Here is a 20,204-nt window from a genome sequence, read left to right on the forward strand (position 1 = left end):
CACAGGATCTTCCAGGTTGGCGTAACATCTTCTACTCTGGCACATCATCAACTATAGTGGCGCAACATGGTCGAAAGTGATTCAACATGTACGCCAATGATGCAACATACTTTCCAGTTGGCCCAACTCTTAATCAAATGGCGCAACTATGCATCAAGTTGCTCTATTCCACTTCCAAGTGCTCCAAACCACTTCCAGATACTCCATACCACCTTTTAAATGATCCGATCCTTTGGCACCTGATCCGTTCCTTTATCAGATGATCCATTCCCTTCTCATATGATCTATTCATTTGTCACATGCTCCAAGAACGCCAAGTGATCCACTTGATTCTAAGTGTTCCATGTTGGACAATACTTCATATTTCAACATAGCCATGACTGGGGCAGCTACAACACTATTGGAATGAGACTTCTTCATTCTTGCCTCAGTTGTTTCAATAGATTATGAAGCTCAATCAATGTAGTCTAAGTATTGTTCACATGACAGGTCAAAATTAAGTGATCATAACTACTAGGCAAGGAGTTGAGCACAATGTCAATGGAAAACTCCTTATCAAAGTTCACATTAAGTGTCTCCAATCTTTCTACGTGTCTTTGCATCTTCCACACATAATTACACACATATTCCCCATCTTTCAATTTGCACGCCATAAGGGCCTTGACAACTTCATAACTCTCTTGTCTTGCTTTCTTGAGAAACATCTTGCAATGAGCTAGGTTCATGCTATAGGGTCAATAGTCCTCATAGTTCTTTTGGAGTTTAGGTGTCATGGTTGTAATCATAATACAAGAGAACTTAGTAGCGTCGTCAACGTGCTTGTCATATTCAACTAATTCCTCAGGAGTAGCAGATTATTTGTTAATTTCTAAGATTGGATTCTCGAGAACATATTCTTTGTTCTCGTATCTCAAAGTCATCTTCAAATTTCACAACCAGTCCATGTAGTTTAGGCAAGTAAGCTTGTCCTTTGAGAGGATGGACAAGAGAGTGAAGTTGTGAGTGGTTGGATGAGGAGGAGGAGGAGGAAGATCACCATTTCTAGACAATAGATAAGATTTTAGTTAGTTGATTCAATCCTTAATATTTTAGCCCAAATTAATGTTCAAGGCTAGGATCCATAAATACAATTCGAAATTATGAAGAGGGATGTCGTATTCTAATTGCGAATTTATTTTAGGTAGGTAAAGCATTTTCCCAGTTTTAACCTAATATGAAATTCCTAGATCATTTCAGATACATTGAACTATTCAATGGCATGTTTAATCTTAGATTATGCTTTTCAAGTTATGACTGGAATGTCGAGGATCACAAACAAGATGTGAATAACCATGCAAACCCACATGACATGCTCGAGGTTATTTATGATCTCGCATTGATGTGCTAGTAAACCACACATGCTCCATAAACAACCATAAATTCAAGTATGTGCCATCATTTCATATTTGTAGTCCCACATTAGCGTTCCGGTTAATTACGTGCGCTCCACTAACGACTCACAAAGAAATGATGTGTGTTTTCATGGATTAGCATACAATTTCACATTTTTCCTAAAGTAACTAAAGTGGGATTTTATAGAAGGTTCTAGTACTTTATACATTATACTGTTAATGAGATTATGTCCAATCAAATCCGTTCGACTAATGACCCTCCACCATACAAAGAAACGATGGGTGAAAAGCACATCCATTTAACGATTATTTTATAGGTCGTTTCCTTATACCTCTCTTATATTATGGATTTTTGAATGAGAGGTATTATAGATTCAAATGACTTTTAATGATACATATAGTATTATACTCTTATACATATGTATATTGTGTATTTTAAAACTTTTTAAATTACAAGGTTCTAATCATATTAATTCAATCAACCTTTAATTAATTAATATTTGAACTAAATAAGATTTAGGAATTATCCTTAATTAAACTTTTAATTAATTAATACAAATCATATTAAAGGATAATTATATTATCTTATAATTAGATAATTACCTTATTTAAAACTTCCTTTTATTCAAATTATTATCTATTATAATATTCAGATTTTAAACATTTGAAATAATATTCATTAACTAATAATTATCCTATCTTTTAAATAATCCACGATAATCCAGAAATCGAATTTCAGGTAGTTCCTACGGCGTGGCAAAGGGCTGCCCACATCGTGGCCAGAACAAATTGTCATTTGTTTTCTGGTTTCATCTATTATGCACTACCAATTGAAAAGTCAGACTCTGATACCACTATTAGGGTTTTTAGGTTACAATTCAACTGTACATGCATAATTTCACTTAACTCTTAAGGATACATGAAACCTAAATTGGATCTATGTCTTTTTGTTATTAATAGAAGCATACTTATGAAACAAAAACTATAAACCCTATGATATCAAAATCATGAATAGAACCACATGCCTTTTTCTTAAGTTGAATTAAGCTAATCAAAACCTTTGTAGTCTCCTTTGGAAAACTAGCTCCAAAAGTATGGTAGCCTCTAATGTGTTACACCCAAAACTCAAGAAACCTTAGGATTGAAGGATAGAGGGGATATATAGAGAATTTTTGGAATTCTCTTTGTGTATGTATTAGACCGACAATCCAAGGGGTTGTGCCCCTGTATATACTACCTGGTAATCCCAAAAACCTAGATTTGAACTTAAAATAGTAATATTTCAAACTAGTATTTTTCTAGTGTTAGACCGACTATCAAGAGCCTCTAAAACTATCCATACTCTAGGGAGGTTCTAGATCATCTCTGTGACAACCGTCAAAATTGAGTCAAGTCAAAGTCAAACAAAGTCAACAAGTCAAAACCAATCGACTCAATTAACCCTTGTATATTAGGGTTTACACTATGTAATTACTGTACAATGCAATATTTTAATGAGAGAAACATTATTTGGAAAGTTCGTGTGTTGAATTTCCTAAGTCTCAAATGCAGTAAACATTGAACCAAAACGATAAAAAAAATTATTGCACACTCATCGGGAGTGTGTACGACACTAAAACACGGTTTAACGGGGTTTACGAACCTTGCGTTGTGAAGCCGGACACTCAAATTAATCACAAACGAAACCTCTCTAAATCGTTTTCACTCTATCTCTTTCTATTTGAAATCTCTCCCAAATCTGTCCCAAATCTCTCTCAAAAGTTACTTTAACTTTTTGTAATCATTCGGGCCATCCCGACCCTTAACCGGGTCAAAAACCACTTGAAACGGGGTAAAAACGGGTAAAATAATCTTAAGGAACCAAAACCCTCCTATTAGAAGCGAAAACTCTCATGAGAAGCCTCTCAGGACCGAAGCCTCTCAGGACCGAAGCCTCTCATGAGAAGCCTCTCAGGATCGAAGCCTCTCATGAGAAGCCTCTCAGGACCGAAGCCTCTCAGGACAGAAGCCTCTCAGACAGCCCATGCGAGAGGTCTCGCAGACGGCCCCTTTTTACCGGTTTTTCGACTACGACTTCGTTTTAACTCCGTTTTTCATTATTTTAACGTGGGATTTTCACCCAAAACTTTATTTTATAAACTAAGGCCCCAAAATATATAAATCTCCAGGGTTTTTATAAAAATGTATTAAAAGAATTGGTGGTTGGACTAATTATTGAGGGAATATTTGCTTTTCCTTATTTTATGACAAAAGCAAGCCACCACCACCTCACTCTATGATCAGCCACTCTTTCCCACTACCCCTTGTCTCCTTAGTGGACCTTTACACCCAATCTCCAGCTCTTCCCACGTTCTAAGAGCTGGAGGATTGATCCTCTCTCCTCATTCTCCATAAAGTTCTTTCATTCTACACTTAGCAACCAAAGGACACTCTCCAAAATTCTCTCATCTTTTCTCTCAACTTCAAGAACTTCAAGGCTTTCTTCAGGGATTTATTTCTTCAATTAGTAAGTATCTTCATCATTCATATAATTATTACACTCCATTCTACTCAAATCATTGATATCTTACACAAATTCCATCTTATTCGGTGTTAGATTCTCGAATCATCAAGACATCTTCTTAGTGTTCTTGGGTTGAATACTTCCTCTCTCTCACTTTCATCTACTGAAACCACATAAGGTGAGTTCATACCCCTACATTTACATGTTTTTCTTAAGTTTTAAGGGGGAATACAAGTAAAATCATCAAGAACACAATTAAACATTTTCTATCAGATTACATCAGAAAAGATGAACTTTGATCATGGACTGTTTTGGTCAACTTAAATATTTTAGTTTTCAAAACTGTTCCAGGTGCAAGTAGCTCAAACTCTTAGCTTTAAAATGGCTACTTGCACATCTCCATATGATTTTTCTACAATTTATGGTGATTTTTACAAAACTGTCTATCATTTCAGAGGCAAACCCGGACCAGTCTGTGATTATGAACATTTTCACCTCTGTTAGAGATCACTAAAAATCATGATAAAATTTACGAACAAACTAGACTCATATTCCAAACTCTCAGAATTTTCGGATTTGGATTTAGAGCTTTGATGATTTTTCTATAAATTTTCTAAGAACAGTAACAGAAACTGTATACAACAAAAAGTTGCTGTCAATTTCATTTCACCTTGTAACATGTTGAGCAAGGTGTATATCTTTATGTGATTATATGTTATTGCAATATATGACATTTTATCTTAATATTTAGACACACATCAGTTACAAATGGATTTGGACATATAAAATAAAAAGAATAACAAGTGATTATAATCAAAGTACAACCGATACATTCAAACATTTAATAAACTATTTTGAATATAGTTTGCATACATTACTATGTACTACCCTTGGTTGATAAACTATAATAGGTATAGTTTATGATACATTACATAATACATACATTTAAAAAGGGTACATTTATACAAAGGATATTTTCATTAAGCAAGGTACGGCCATACGGTACCAAGTTTTCATAACACGTAATTCCGTTAATGACTTTATGAAACATTACATAACACATACATTTAAAAAGGGTACATTTATACAAAGGATATTTTCATTAAGCAAGGTACGGCCATACGGTACCAAGTTTTCATTACACTACACGTAAATTCGTTAATGACTTCTGTAAGACATTCGATTCAATTTACAAATAAGTCATGTATTATAACCAGAGTCTCCTCGAGGGAGAGCGTGATACTTGTGTATAGATCTATATTGGGTTTGACAAACCCACACCTAAACTGCATGCAACAGTTAGACCGATAGGTCTGGGGTGACAAATGTCATAACATTTCCGACGCCTGAAGAACGTCGTTTTAGGCAACCTTGGTCATAGTATGGTTATAATAAACTCACATAAAGTATTAATAAACATTGGAATTTACGGGAACTTCATTAAAATTTAACGAGTTTATGTCGATTTAAACTTGCATTGTTTTACTATAAATATGACAAATTACTTGTACATTTCGGTCTTGGGTTTTAAGACTACATTTACACATTAAGGAAAATATTGGATTTTCTAACACAAATACTACTTTTACAAACGAAAGGCTTTTAATAATACCAAACAAAAGCTTATGAACTCACCAACCCTTGTGTTGACACTTTTTTTTCAAACAACTTGTATTCTCAGGAAATCATTAAACAGGTAACCAAGTGCATTTGAGGATGGGACGCTAAGGCGTCTACTATTTCATATTTTGTCAACATAATGTAATTGATTCGTAAACATGTAATTCATACAATGATGTAACTTTTTTCAATTATATATATGTTGGTTGGGTTTGCTTGAATTACTATTACAATTGTTGTTATGATACTATACATGAAGTCCTCCACCCCCGGACGTTTCCGCCATCCTTGGTTTGGGGGTGTGACAGATTGGTATCAGAGCACAGTTTATAGTGAATTAAGTATATCAAACCACATAAGATATACAAACTATAAACACAATTGGGACTAATAGTCTCTGATTTGTGCATTTTTCAAATAAATATACTTTTAGAAAATAAATGATTTTCTTGATTAAAGTATACATACATACATTACATGCTCGCATGGTATCATAACTAGCGAAAACATAAAGCAAAAGAAGAAGAGTTGAACATTTTGAGTATGCCTTAGTATATGTGGATTAAGTCTGGGAAGGATATAGCCTGATCAACTATATCTGTCCGGGAATTAACTTGCATATACCGGGGGATGGTCAGGATGGGCAAAAAATCTAACAAACCTAATAACACACTACAAAAGATACTTTAAGAACTCAAAACTAAACATTTACAAATACTATATGAGTATTTTGTGTTACTATAATAAATTATCTGAGAATTAAATAGGTCTTTATTTATAGATCAATAGCTGCTAAGTGGATGCGCTAAGGTCATATGTAACTAAGATGCTATAGACTTAGAATTTATGTATCTTTGTTTCACTTCCTGTCCTTGTTTGGTTGTGGTCTTGGAGTTAGGGTCATCTATTCGAAGGACTATTATATCTTAATCACATATGACTGGTATGCACTTTGCAACTAATGAAGTAACCGATAAAGATCTTTTTAAAACATAAATATATTAATTATGTCCCGACTAAATTAGTATGTGTGAAACTTTTACAAACGGTCATATACTTGGAAACAAGAAACTGCTTTCCAAACGTTAAAACAAGCCCTATGCAGCGCACCGATCTTGTCTCTCCCAGAGGGAACCGAAGACTTCGTAGTGTACTGTGATGCTTCGAATCAAGGCCTCGGATGTGTGCTCATGCAAAGAGGGAAGGTTATCGCGTATGCATCAAGACAGCTTAAGACGCACGAGGTAATTATACTACGCACGACCTGGAATTAGGAGCAGTAGTATTCGCTTTGAAGATCTGGAGACACTACCTCTATGGCACGAAATGCACTATCTTCACTGATCACAAAAGTCTTCAGCATATCCTCAATCAGAAAGAGCTCAACATGCGACAGAGGAGATGGGTAGAGTTGCTGAATGACTACGAGTGCGAAATTCGTTATCATCCGGGCAAGGCCAATGTAGTGGCCGATGCTCTAAGCAGGAAGGAGTACTCGGGCAGCCGAGTAAAATCCTTAACAATGACAATCCATTCCCACCTGACCATACAAATCAAGGAAGCTCAACTGGAAGCTTTGAAACCAGAAAAGGTGGCAGGAGAGACATTAAGGGGAATGGATAAAAAATTAGAAGTCAAGGATGATGGAGCACGTTATATCATGAACCGGATTTGGACACCGAAGTTCGGTGGACTCCGAGACGTCGTCATGAATGAAGCACACAAGACTCGATACTCCATCCATCCCGGGTCGGATAAGATGTATCTGGACCTCAAGAAATTATACTGGTGGCCGAACATGAAAGCTGAGATTGCTACCTATGTGAGCAAGTGTCTGACTTGCGCCAAGGTCAAAATCGAATACCAGAAACCATCCGGGCTATTACAACAGCCGGATATACCTGAGTGGAAATGGGAACGAATAACCATGGACTTCATAACCAAGCTGCCTAAGACATCGGGCGGGCTTGACACCATATGGGTAATCGTAGACAGATTGACCAAATCAGCACACTTCCTACCGATAAAAGAAACCGACAAGATGGAGAAGCTGACTAGAACGTACATCAAAGAGATTGTACGACTCCATGGTGTGCCGATATCCATTATCTCCGATAGAGATAGTAGATTTACCTCACGGTTTTGGCAGTCTCTACAAAAAGAAATCCTTGGGAACTAGGCTTGACATGAGTACGGCCTACCACCCATAAACCGACGGACAGAGCGAACGAACCATTCAAACGTTGGAAGACATGTTAAGAGCTTGTGTGATAGACTTTGGTAAAGCATAGGATACCCATCTACCGCTTATCGAATTCTCCTACAATAACAGCTATCATACTAGCATCAAAGTCGCTCCATTCGAAGCTCTTTACGGTCGCAAATGCAGATCACCCCTGTGTTGGGCTGAGGTGGGGGATACACAGCTAGCTAGAGGACAAGTCTCTAATAGCACCCTCACTGGCCCTGAAATCATAAGGGAAAAGAGTCTCGAGATCGGCAAAAGAGTTACGCAGACAAACAACGCAAACCCTTGGAATTCCAGGTGGGTGATCGTGTACTACTAAACGTTTCCCCTTGGAAAGGAATGATACGATTCGGCAAACGCGGGAAACTAAATCCAAGGTACATCGGGCCATTCGAAATCCTTGCTAGGATTGGGCCAGTAGCATACAAACTTCGATTACCTCAGGAACTCGACAAAGTACATCCCACATTTCACGTGTCGAACCTAAAGAAGTGTTTGTCTGATGAGACACTCGTAATACCACTCGACGAAATCGAAGTTAACAAAAATCTCCACTTCGTGGAGGAACCAGTCGAAATCATGGATCGGGAAATCAAACGAACGAAACAAAGTCGTATTCCCATCGTGAAGGTCCGTTGGAACGCTAAACGAGGGCCTGAGTGCACCTGGGAACGCGAAGATCAAATGAAAAAAAATACCCACATCTTTTCCCAAACTCTTGATGTCCCAGTCAAATGCAAATTTCGGGACGAAATTCCTTCTAACGGGGGGATGATGTGACAACCGTCAAAATTGAGTCAAGTCAAAGTCAAACAAAGTCAACAAGTCAAAACCAATCGACTCAATTAACCCTTGTATATTAGGGTTTACACTATGTAATTACTGTACAATGCAATATTTTAATGAGAGAAACATTATTTGGAAAGTTCGTGTGTTGAATTTCCTAAGTCTCAAATGCAGTAAACATTGAACCAAAACGATAAAAAAATTATTGCACACTCATCGGGAGTGTGTACGACACTAAAACACGGTTTAACGGGGTTTACGAACCTTGCGTTGTGAAGCCGGACACTCAAATTAATCACAAACGAAACCTCTCTAAATCGTTTTCACTCTATCTCTTTCTATTTGAAATCTCTCCCAAATCTGTCCCAAATCTCTCTCAAAAGTTACTTTAACTTTTTGTAATCATTCGGGCCATCCCGACCCTTAACCGGGTCAAAAACCACTTGAAACGGGGTAAAAACGGGTAAAATAACCTTAAGGAACCAAAACCCTCCTATTAGAAGCGAAAACTCTCATGAGAAGCCTCTCAGGACCGAAGCCTCTCAGGACCGAAGCCTCTCATGAGAAGCCTCTCAGGACCGAAGCCTCTCATGAGAAGCTTCTCAGGACCAAAGCCTCTCATTAGAAGCCTCTCAGGACAGAAGCCTCGCATGAGAAGCCTCTCAGACAGCCCATGCGAGAGGTCTCGCAGACGACCCCTTTTTACCGGTTTTTCGACTACGACTTCGTTTTAACTCCGTTTTTCATTATTTTAACGTGGGATTTTCACCCAAAACTTTATTTTCTAAAATAACGCCCCAAAATATATAAATCTCCAGGGTTTTTATAAAAATGTATTAAAAGAATTGGTGGTTGGACTAATTATTGAGGGAATATTTGTTTTTCCTTATTTTATGACAAAAGCAAGCCACCACCACCTCACTCTATGATCAGCCACTCTTTCCCACTACCCCTTGTCTCCTTAGTGGACCTTTACACCCAATCTCCAGCTCTTCCCACGTTCTAAGAGCTGGAGGATTGATCCTCTCTCCTCATTCTCCATAAAGTTCTTTCATTCTACACTTAGCAACCAAAGGACACTCTCCAAAATTCTCTCATCTTTTCTCTCAACTTCAAGAACTTCAAGACTTTTTTCAGGGATTTCTTTCTTCAATTAGTAAGTATATTCATCATTCATATAATTATTACACTCCATTCTACTCAAATCATTGATATCTTACACAAATTCCATCTTATTCGGTGTTAGATTCTCGAATCATCAAGACATCTTCTTAGTGTTCTTGGGTTGAATACTTCCTCTCTCTCACTTTCATCTACTGAAACCACATAAGGTGAGTTCATACCCCTACATTTACATGTTTTTCTTAAGTTTTAAGGGGGGAATACAAGTAAAATCATCAAGAACACAATTAAACATTTTCTATCAGATTACATCAGAAAAGATGAACTTTGATCACGGACTGTTTTGGTCAACTTAAATATTTTAGTTTTCAGAACTGTTCCAGGTGCAAGTAGCTCAAACTCTTAGCTTTAAAATGGCTACTTGCACATCTCCATATGATTTTTCTACAATTTATGGTGATTTTTACAAAACTGCCTATCATTTCAAAGGCAAACCCGGACCAGTCTGTGATTATGAACATTTTCACCTCTGTTAGAGATCACTAAAAATCATGATAAAATTTACGAACAAACTAGACTCATATTCCAAACTCTCAGAATTTGCGGATTTGGATTTAGAGCTTTGATGATTTTTCTATAAATTTTCTAAGAACAGTAACAGAAACTGTATACAACAAAAAGTTGCTGTCAATTTCATTTCACCTTGTAACATGTTGAGCAAGGTGTATATCTTTATGTGATTATATGTTATTGCAATATATGACATTTTATCTTAATATTTAGACACACATCAGTTTACAAATGGATTTGGACATATAAAATATAAAGAATAACAAGTGATTATAATCAAAGTACAACCGATACATTCAAACATTTAATAAACTATTTTGAATATAGTTTGCATACATTACTACGTACTACCCTTGGTTGATAAACTATAATAGGTATAGTTTATGATACATTACATAATACATACATTTAAAAAGGGTACATTTATACAAAGGATATTTTCATTAAGCAAGGTACGGCCATACGGTACCAAGTTTTCATAACACGTAATTCCGTTAATGACTTTATGAAACATTACATAACACATACATTTAAAAAGGGTACATTTATACAAAGGATATTTTCATTAAGCAAGGTACGGCCATACGGTACCAAGTTTTCATTACACTACACGTAAATTCGTTAATGACTTCTGTGAGACATTCGATTCAATTTACAAATAAGTCATGTATTATAACCAGAGTCTCCTCGAGGGAGAGCGTGATACTTGTGTATAGATCTATATTGGGTTTGACAAACCCACACCTAAACTGCATGCAACAGTTAGACCGATAGGTCTGGGGTGACAAATGTCATAACATTTCCGACGCCTGAAGAACGTCGTTTTAGGCAACCTTGGTCATAGTATGGTTATAATAAACTCACATAAAGTATTAATAAACATTGGAATTTACGGGAACTTCATTAAAATTTAACGAGTTTATGTCGATTTAAACTTGCATTGTTTTACTATAAATATGACAAATTACTTGTACATTTCGGTCTTGGGTTTTAAGACTACATTTACACATTAAGGAAAATATTGGATTTTCTAACACAAATACTACTTTTACAAACGAAAGGCTTTTAATAATACCAAACAAAAGCTTATGAACTCACCAACCCTTGTGTTGACACTTTTTTTTCAAACAACTTGTATTCTCAGGAAATCATTAAACAGGTAACCAAGTGCATTTGAGGATGGGACGCTAAGGCGTCTACTATTTCATATTTTGTCAACATAATGTAATTGATTCGTAAACATGTAATTCATACAATGATGTAACTTTTTTCAATTATATATATGTTGGTTGGGTTTGCTTGAATTACTATTACAATTGTTGTTATGATACTATACATGAAGTCCTCCACCCCCGGACGTTTCCGCCATCCTTGGTTTGGGGGTGTGACAATCTCTTTTGTTCAACTATTGAAAAATTACAGCTCATCCATTGCACCTTTAATTAATTCTAATTAACCCAAAGTTAATTCTAAATGAATTCTGATTAATTCTTAATTAACTATTACTATTTCTAATAATATATTAATTATATAATATATTAATAAATCATTTGTCTCTATCTCCTTTGATCAATCCAATCCATTTCCTAGTTATGATGGCAAAAATGACTTTACTTTTATTCATCAACATTATACCAATTTAGTTAGGATCTTAGACACCTTAATACAATACTTTCATCATTCAATTTGACTAATGAGACTTGCATTTATCATAAGACTTGTGGTCGAAATGAATTCCAAAATCCTATCCAGCAGGATCTTTGGCAATGCAACTCTTATTGTCCAAGAAAATAATTCCACATTAGTACATCTTATTCAAATGTTTGAGTCAACCTTTTAAGCTATTGTTACAATACCAACTTCATATATTTCATGACTTTCTTTCAAACACGATAAAAACATTCTCATTAAGTCATAACAATCTAATGAAATTTTGTATAAACAATTTTAATACCATACACTAAACATTTGGGAGAAAGAGATGTCTTTTGATCCTATGAATAGTAGCAAGGGCCCGATATTCATGATCTAATTTCCTTCTCCTTATTTCAGTCTTCTTACTCCCTTTTAGCCAATACCCATTCTTGCAAATGTCAGTACTTGATCCATAGTAAAATACTCAAGGATTGAAAGTAATGTTCCAATGGTATTATGAATTTGTATATTTGATTGTAGACTAAAAATTCGTGAGAACGAGTTTTCTTCTGATCCTATGGATAGTAGCATGGGCTCGTAATCCATTTTCAAATCATCTTCTCCATGTTTCGGTCTTATCCATCAGACATATTGTGCACGGATTCTTTCTATCTCCTTTTCTTAATTTGGAAAATGAATAGCCTATCAGAACATGTCTCAGAATAAGCCTTCTTATTTTCCTTGGCGTTTGGTTCTGGATTATTTATATCAAAACTAATCGCCTTTTTAACCATGGGCAACTGACTTTCTCTTTCTTGAAACTTCTTTCATGATAGCGAATGTAGGAGCATTTGAATTTGGAGTTTCTATGATCGGCCGTGTTACTTCCAAAGGGTCTCAACATGCCATGCAACTCCTTTGTAGACATTTCCAAGTTGTTCATATCAAAATCAAAGTGAACTGATTATATGTACATGTTAGTTAGTTAATTATGATAACCACAGTCAACTCCCAACTAATATGGAATTTTGTCTTACTTCAATATGTTTATTTGATAATTCTTGTAACAGTTTTAGAATGCAGTGTGATAGCTTCATTTTATTTACTTATTTTTATAGTTTATTTTAGCGTATTCCATTCCAATTTTAGTTAATCATCATGCATAATTTCATTTTTCTTATTTTTTTTTTCCTATATCGATACTTTTTAGTCTTTGAGTATAACTTCAGATTTTAAGAAGACAAGTGTGGAGCGATGATCAAGGATTGTTGGAATAAATTTGACTTGAGGATTGAGGAATCTTGGGCTTGGTGACTTTTGGAGATGATACAAATTGGGCTAGTTAATTAATGGAAGATCTAAGAAAATATGGGCCTTTAACTTAAAAGAAGATGGAAGTAACATTTGAGCTTATGGATTTGATTGATCGACCGGGTATTCGAGCTATGAATGATAAAGAGGAAACGAATCAGACCAAATGAAGAAATCTTGAAGAATTATAGGCCACAATCATATGGAGAATAATTAGAGTAGTGGGCTAAGGTAGTGCATGCCCAAGAAGAAAAGAGGCTCAAAATCTGATTCAACACTCGACCCGTGTGGCCTCTGCTGGGGGAAATTCCGGGATTTTTACAATTGGAAGCTATTTGAGGAAGGTTGGTGGGGTTCTTTTGGCCATTCTTGGATCCGAATTTTAGAGAGAATTCCCTGCACTTTGAGAGGGTTTTGAAGCTTGAAGAACACTTGAAGATTGAGTTTTCTTTCATCTTTCTATCTTGGAATGTTTGGTACATCTAACTCTCATTCTTTTTCTTGAGTTTATCTTGAAATATTTGGTACATCTAACTCTCATTCTTTTTCTTGAGTTTAGCCATGTTAGGCTAAACTAATCTTGGTTGATATTGGAAGTAATCTATGAATATTTGGTTTATTTTGAAGAACTTCAAGAACTTGTGTTTGAATCTTTATGAAAGTATTCTCCATTTCAACATCTTATATATCCATGTGTATTTATTTAAAACTTTATACGTTTGTTTAGTGATTAGTTGGCTAATTTCTTGATTAAGTAATGGATCTTCAAATTAGCAAGAAAAAAATGGTTTTTGGTGTTTGTTTTCCTTTCACACGATCCTGAAAGTATTTTTTTTTTTCTAACATGATAGTGAAAGCATTTTGATTCCTCTTGGATTTGGAGGCTTTTTAATCTTAATGCTAGTTAATTTTCATTAATTACATGCTTTATGGAAATTGTGGCTTTAACTAAAAAAAAATGTGTTATGAGCTTCTCTATCCATTGTATTAACTAAGAAAAGTCTAGGTAATTTCAAGCTTCTTGGATTGCTATAGCCAAATTAGAGATTTATTACAAGTATTACACATTGACTTCTAATGATATATTTACCAATTGTTCAAATGACAAAATTCCAATGTCAACCATTTACTCCATATTGATTTACATAAACTCTTACTAGTTTAATTTGTGTTTCACTTGTTCTAGTTAAAATTAGATTTATAACAAAAACTAAAGTTCCTATTTTTACTTTTATTGTTGTTTTACAAGTATTTTTACAAAGTGATTTTCATTGAGTTACAAACGGAATCAATCTTCGTGGATTCGATCCCCTTGCCATTATACACTATCTAGTGTGTAATTTCTAGGGTTATTTATTTGTTGGCCTCGACAACCACCACAATGGTTGGAGGAACCTTAGGAAGAGCTTATCTAATGCATGATATTTTTATTTGTTTATGAGAACTTTTCCCAAACAACAAATTTTGACTAGAATGATCATCCTACCAGCTAATCTTTTTTTTCTCTGGTTTTATAGCAGTATATTTTAGTGGATAATCTTATAGACATCATTCATTGTTAAATCTATTCTTGTTTGTTTTATTAATCCATAAAATAATTTTTAACCCTAATAAATTATTTACTAAGACTAGGACCCATATTTGGCTTTGTTATGTGTAAAGGAATGTCATAAACACACAACAAAGTTATTTAGGTAGGCAATGCACTTTGCCAATTTCATTCTTTTAAAACTCCTAAATCATTTGAGATTCATTGACATTCAATGGCATGTTAATCTCGTATTGTCCTCATCTTGATTCAATGATGGTGATGTTGTTGATCATTGAATAGACGGTGAATCAACCACGCAAAACCGTGTGACCCTCAATATAAAATTATCCCTATATTGACGTGTCGATTAACTACATATGCTCCATTAACAGAATAATTTTACAAGTGACACATCATATTAACTTATATTTTTGTAATGATGTGTCGGTTAACCACACACGCTCCATCATCAAAATATAAAAAATATGTGTGTTTTCGTGGGTAACACATGACTCGCGTTTTTAATATAAACGAGAATGTTTTTATTACTTGATTAATACTTTTATATTGAAACAATATCCAACTGAAACTTTTCGGTAACTCCACTCTCAAAATAAAAAAGGCGGTGAAGGTGGTAAGCGATAATGTTTTTAAAAACCGACCTTATTCGGAAAAAAAAGACCTCCTTAAACATCTCTTATAGTATTAGAGTGGATGCGCCTAGTCTTGATTCGACGATAATGTTTTTATTAAACACGTGATGACACTTTTTGTATGATTGTTATACATATATTAATCATATCATATACTAAATTTTAACCTTTTAAATTTATATTCTTTGCTTTCTAATTTTATTCTCTTATTAAATAAAGTTCTAACATCAATATTCAAAATTTAACTTCAAGTTTAAATAATATTCAAAATTAATTAATTAAATATTCAAATTTAAATATTTATAATATTTTAAATTTTATCTAAGATTTGAATATTCATATCTAAACAATTAAAACAATATTTTAATCAAGAGGTTTATCCCCATGATATCAAAAAAAACAAACAAAATTCGAAATATGAACAACTTGCCCGCCGCACCGCAACCAGCATGGCATCGTGTCGCGACTGCGACTAAAAAGTTTCTTAATTTTCAATTTTTACAAAGTTTGTGCTATTAACTAAAACCAACCAGTCTCTGGTACCATTGTTGGGTTTTATTAACATCAATACACTTTCTAAAGGTAGTGTAAACAATCAAAGATTTAGCAAGTTTCTTAATTTTCAATTGAGGCCTTTCAATGGATGAATGACCCAAAGTAGAATCCCTCTAGTGTTGTCAGACTCAAGACTACAAGAAGCAAATAAGGAAAAACCTAATAAGGGATATGTCAAATTTTCTATATCCCAAGAGAGGGTATATAATTTCAACTTCATGAAGATATAAGAAAGAAATGGGGAACAAAATTGTATGTTATGAATCCCTTGGGTTTGATCCCCAAACATCCTATTTATAGGCTTCAACTTAAATCCTTAAGCCAATCATATTTCTAAGGATAATCCTTATCCTTTTCAAAACATGTTTTATCCTTATCCAATGGATACCAAAACTGTCAACATCCATCTTCCAGGAGCTTTTGGAATATTTTAATTAATATCTTGGAATTAGTTAATATTCAAGCATTTTAATTAATTAAATTTTTTTAATTAATTACCAAAAATAATTTCTACTTGATTTATTAATTCATAATAAATTAACAACTTATTTTTCTCTATTTCCCTATTATTAATTATGTCATGAGGCCATCCCAAAAAGACCATATTATTATTTTGAAATATTATCAATAGTTAATGACCTTGGACACTATCTTCAACAAATAAACGAACATAAAAAACGTGAACAAAGTAATTTCTTAAACGAACGAACATGAACAAGGAAATTTGTTCATTTATGTGTTCATGTTCGTTTATTTCTTCGATTAATTAAACTTAAACGAACAAAACATAAACATGCCTCATTTATGTTTTTTTTTCGTTTACAACCCAGAGAACATATCGACGACAAACATATAGATTGACATGAAAGTGTAGTATGCAATAACCAAACTAGATGGTGGTCGATGTAGTTTAATTTAAGTGATTTAGGATTTAGGATCTTATTAGAGAGAGAGAGAGAGGATGGAGGTGGGGTGGGGATGAGATTTATTTTGTTTTTTAATTATTATACACTAGGTGTGAGAGTCATATACGACACGAGTTTATTAAAAATAAAAGTTTAATATTAGTGTAAACATTAAATATTTTTTAAAGTAAATACTTTTATATAAATACAAACGATATAACGAATAAGTATATAATTCAATCTATATTAATAAAAAAAACTATAACATATTTTAAAAATAGATATTATAGATAGACTTGTGTACTACACACTAATGGGTCGGCGATAAATTTTTACTCATGTCTACATCATCTCAAATTCCAACAAGATTAAAAGAGAATTAGCTACATAAAATTTAAAATCTTAGACCCACCACAAAAGTTATTATATCTGAATTTAACAATATTAATTATAACATTTCATTACTTTTATTCATGTAACAAAAACATTTATAATAAATGTTTTTAGTTTTCGAAAAACACAACCTATTTACTATTATATTCATTTTGTGGAGAAAAATATAGTTACATTTAATAATAAACGTTTCAATAATTATAATGTTGATTTACACATTTACTACAATAAATACTTTACATATATAATAGATGTATTAATTAGTGGAATTAATTAATTTTTATTAATAAAAAAGAAAAATACCACATAATGACATGTGAAATTTAAATAAATATATAATTACGTTAAATAATACATTTTCAATAATTATAGTGTTTATTTAAATATTTATTACAATGAATACTTTATATATATAATAGATGTATTAATTAGTGAAATTGATTATTTTTTGATTAAAAAATAAAAATAAAAATACCACATAATGACATGTGGCAAAAGTGAAGAGACATGTATCAAAAATATTTTCATTTATTAGGGTAAATAATAAACAAAATAACAAATAAAATATATATAAATGCATTATTTTCCTTTTATAGATTATTTTTAGGTCCGTACGGAATGAAACGTGCTTATTTCAAACAAACTGAAAACAATATGAGTGGAAAATATAACATAAAACATAATGTACATTGTACAATTCAAGCCAAACCACGTAGACCTATCCGTGTAATTTACTATTTACTTTGTTGTGAACTTCTATCTTCAAATAGTTATAAAGTGATGCGTAAAGACCTAATAAAAGTTAGGTTCGTATCAACATATTCTTTTTCTTATATATTTTTGAGTTGTCGTATCACCTTTGGCTTTCCTATGTGATTTTGCATTATTATCCTTGTCAAGTATTATCATATAAAGACATATATTTGACTATATTGCATACTATTATGTGTAAAATAAATGAAAATACAACGGTAGGGTTGGCCGGTTGGCTGATTTGTGGGGATCAAATAGTGGTTGGGGCCATGAACATTTGATTGTGTTAGTTGACGAATTGTTTGGTATGCATTAATAAAATACTATAATGTAAATTTGGTCCTTATTGTTAGCTAAAAAAATGTATAGATAAGGTCTAAATTTTATTGAACTTGCATGGACAATCTAAAATCAGATTATTATTTTTTTATTTTTTTTGGTATCATACCCTCTTAATTTGACATTTACAATTTTTTTCTATTTATTTTAATATTTTTATAATTTAAAAATAAAAAAGAAATATCAACCTGCGGTTACCCCCCCCCCCCCCCCCTCTCTCCTACTTAAACCTAATATCGTCAGCAGCTTCAACCACCCATCTCCTTTCCTTTCGTATTCCTCATCTGCCATCACCCATCCTCATCAGCAAACACCCACTAGTTGTCCTCAAACACATAAATCAACAAAGAATCATCAGATCAATGAGTTCGATTTGATGATGGTGTTTTTATCAAAATTAGATGTTATTGGCCCTTTAGGAACAAATGTAATTTTGTAATGAGATGATGGAATAGATGCGTCTACACTCAACATATACGTTAGATGATAGTCGGGGGTATGGGACCACAAAGATATTATAATCAATGAGAAAAAAGTAAAAGTATTATTGTTCAAAATACCAGAAATTTGTTGTCGGTGATAGAGAAGGAGCGCATTTGACAACCAGAGGAAAAAAAAAGAGGATAGACAGAGACATGGTTCCTCTGTTTCTGGTGGGTATGTTCTTCGCCAGATTCTTCTCCTGGAAGCCGGAGTTTAGATGTCCTTTGCACAAGTTGTAATCATAATCACCATCGTAATCAAAGTCACCAAAACCTCGTGGGGGCCAGTAGGGTGGTTGCTTCCTAGTGAAACTTTCTCGCTAGCAACATGGTCAATCGTACAGAGTGTGACTATGTGATAAACATGTTTACTTTCGTGATTGCTCAAGCTATATGTCGATGCTTTTCCGATTTAAGTTTGGGGTATTCTTGTTCTTTTCAGGGTAGGTGTAAATTATATCGGTCTTTGTGTGGTTTTTGGTGCCAGAGATGAAGAATAATTTGATTGAACAGATGACGGAGAAAGGTGTGAAATAGAGCAGTAAGAAAGAAGATGATGAGATGAAGGGGGGAAAGAGAGATAGAGATAGATAGATAGATAGATAGAGAGAGAATATGTGTGTGTTGGGGGGGGGGGGAGAGGGGTAAACGGAGACCGTAACTACAAAAAAGATCCGATTTTGGACCATTAATGCAAGTCCAAAAGATTTTGGACTTCATCTATATTTTTTTGCTAACCACATGGACCAAATTTTCAGTATAGTTTTAATAATAATAAGATTAAATTATAGTTTTGGTCCTTGTGGTTGGCATACATTTATAGTTTTAATCATAATTTGAAAAGTCTTCATCATTGATCTTTATGGTCGGCAAATTCTTTAGTTTTGGTGTCTATCTCAATTATCATCAGTCCACCTCCGTTAAGCTCCTGTGAAATGACCGTTTTATCCTAGAACCAATCATAAACAAACTCTCAATTATATGGAGCTAATTTGGAAATAAAGACCTAAAAGCCCTAATCGGATTAGTTAACCCATACACTATCCTTTCTCCCATCCACGACTCCACTCAACCACTGGGACCTCTCTCACTTTCTTTGGCAGTCCCCAACGGAACAATCGATGTCACTAACCTCCACTTTTTCTCCATCGCTCAACTCCACATTTCTCTGCATGCTCCGTTTATCCTCCTCCATCGCCCTCTCTCTATCTCTCTCTCTCTCTCTCTCTCTCTCTCTCTCTCTTCCACCAGATCTCTCTCTACTTTACGATGTCCCGCCGCCTTACAAATCCAGTCAATCAATGTTGCCATCTCCTTCTTTGATGATTTAGCTACCATCATCCACCTTCTCTCTTACAACCTCTCATTCATTGTCGATGGTCGATGACGCTACCATCTCTATTCCCG

Source organism: Lactuca virosa, chromosome 4 (assembly GCF_052849685.1).
Source record: "Lactuca virosa cultivar CGN04683 chromosome 4, Lactuca_virosa_CGN04683_v6, whole genome shotgun sequence".
In the NCBI taxonomy this organism is placed as follows: domain Eukaryota; kingdom Viridiplantae; phylum Streptophyta; class Magnoliopsida; order Asterales; family Asteraceae; genus Lactuca; species Lactuca virosa.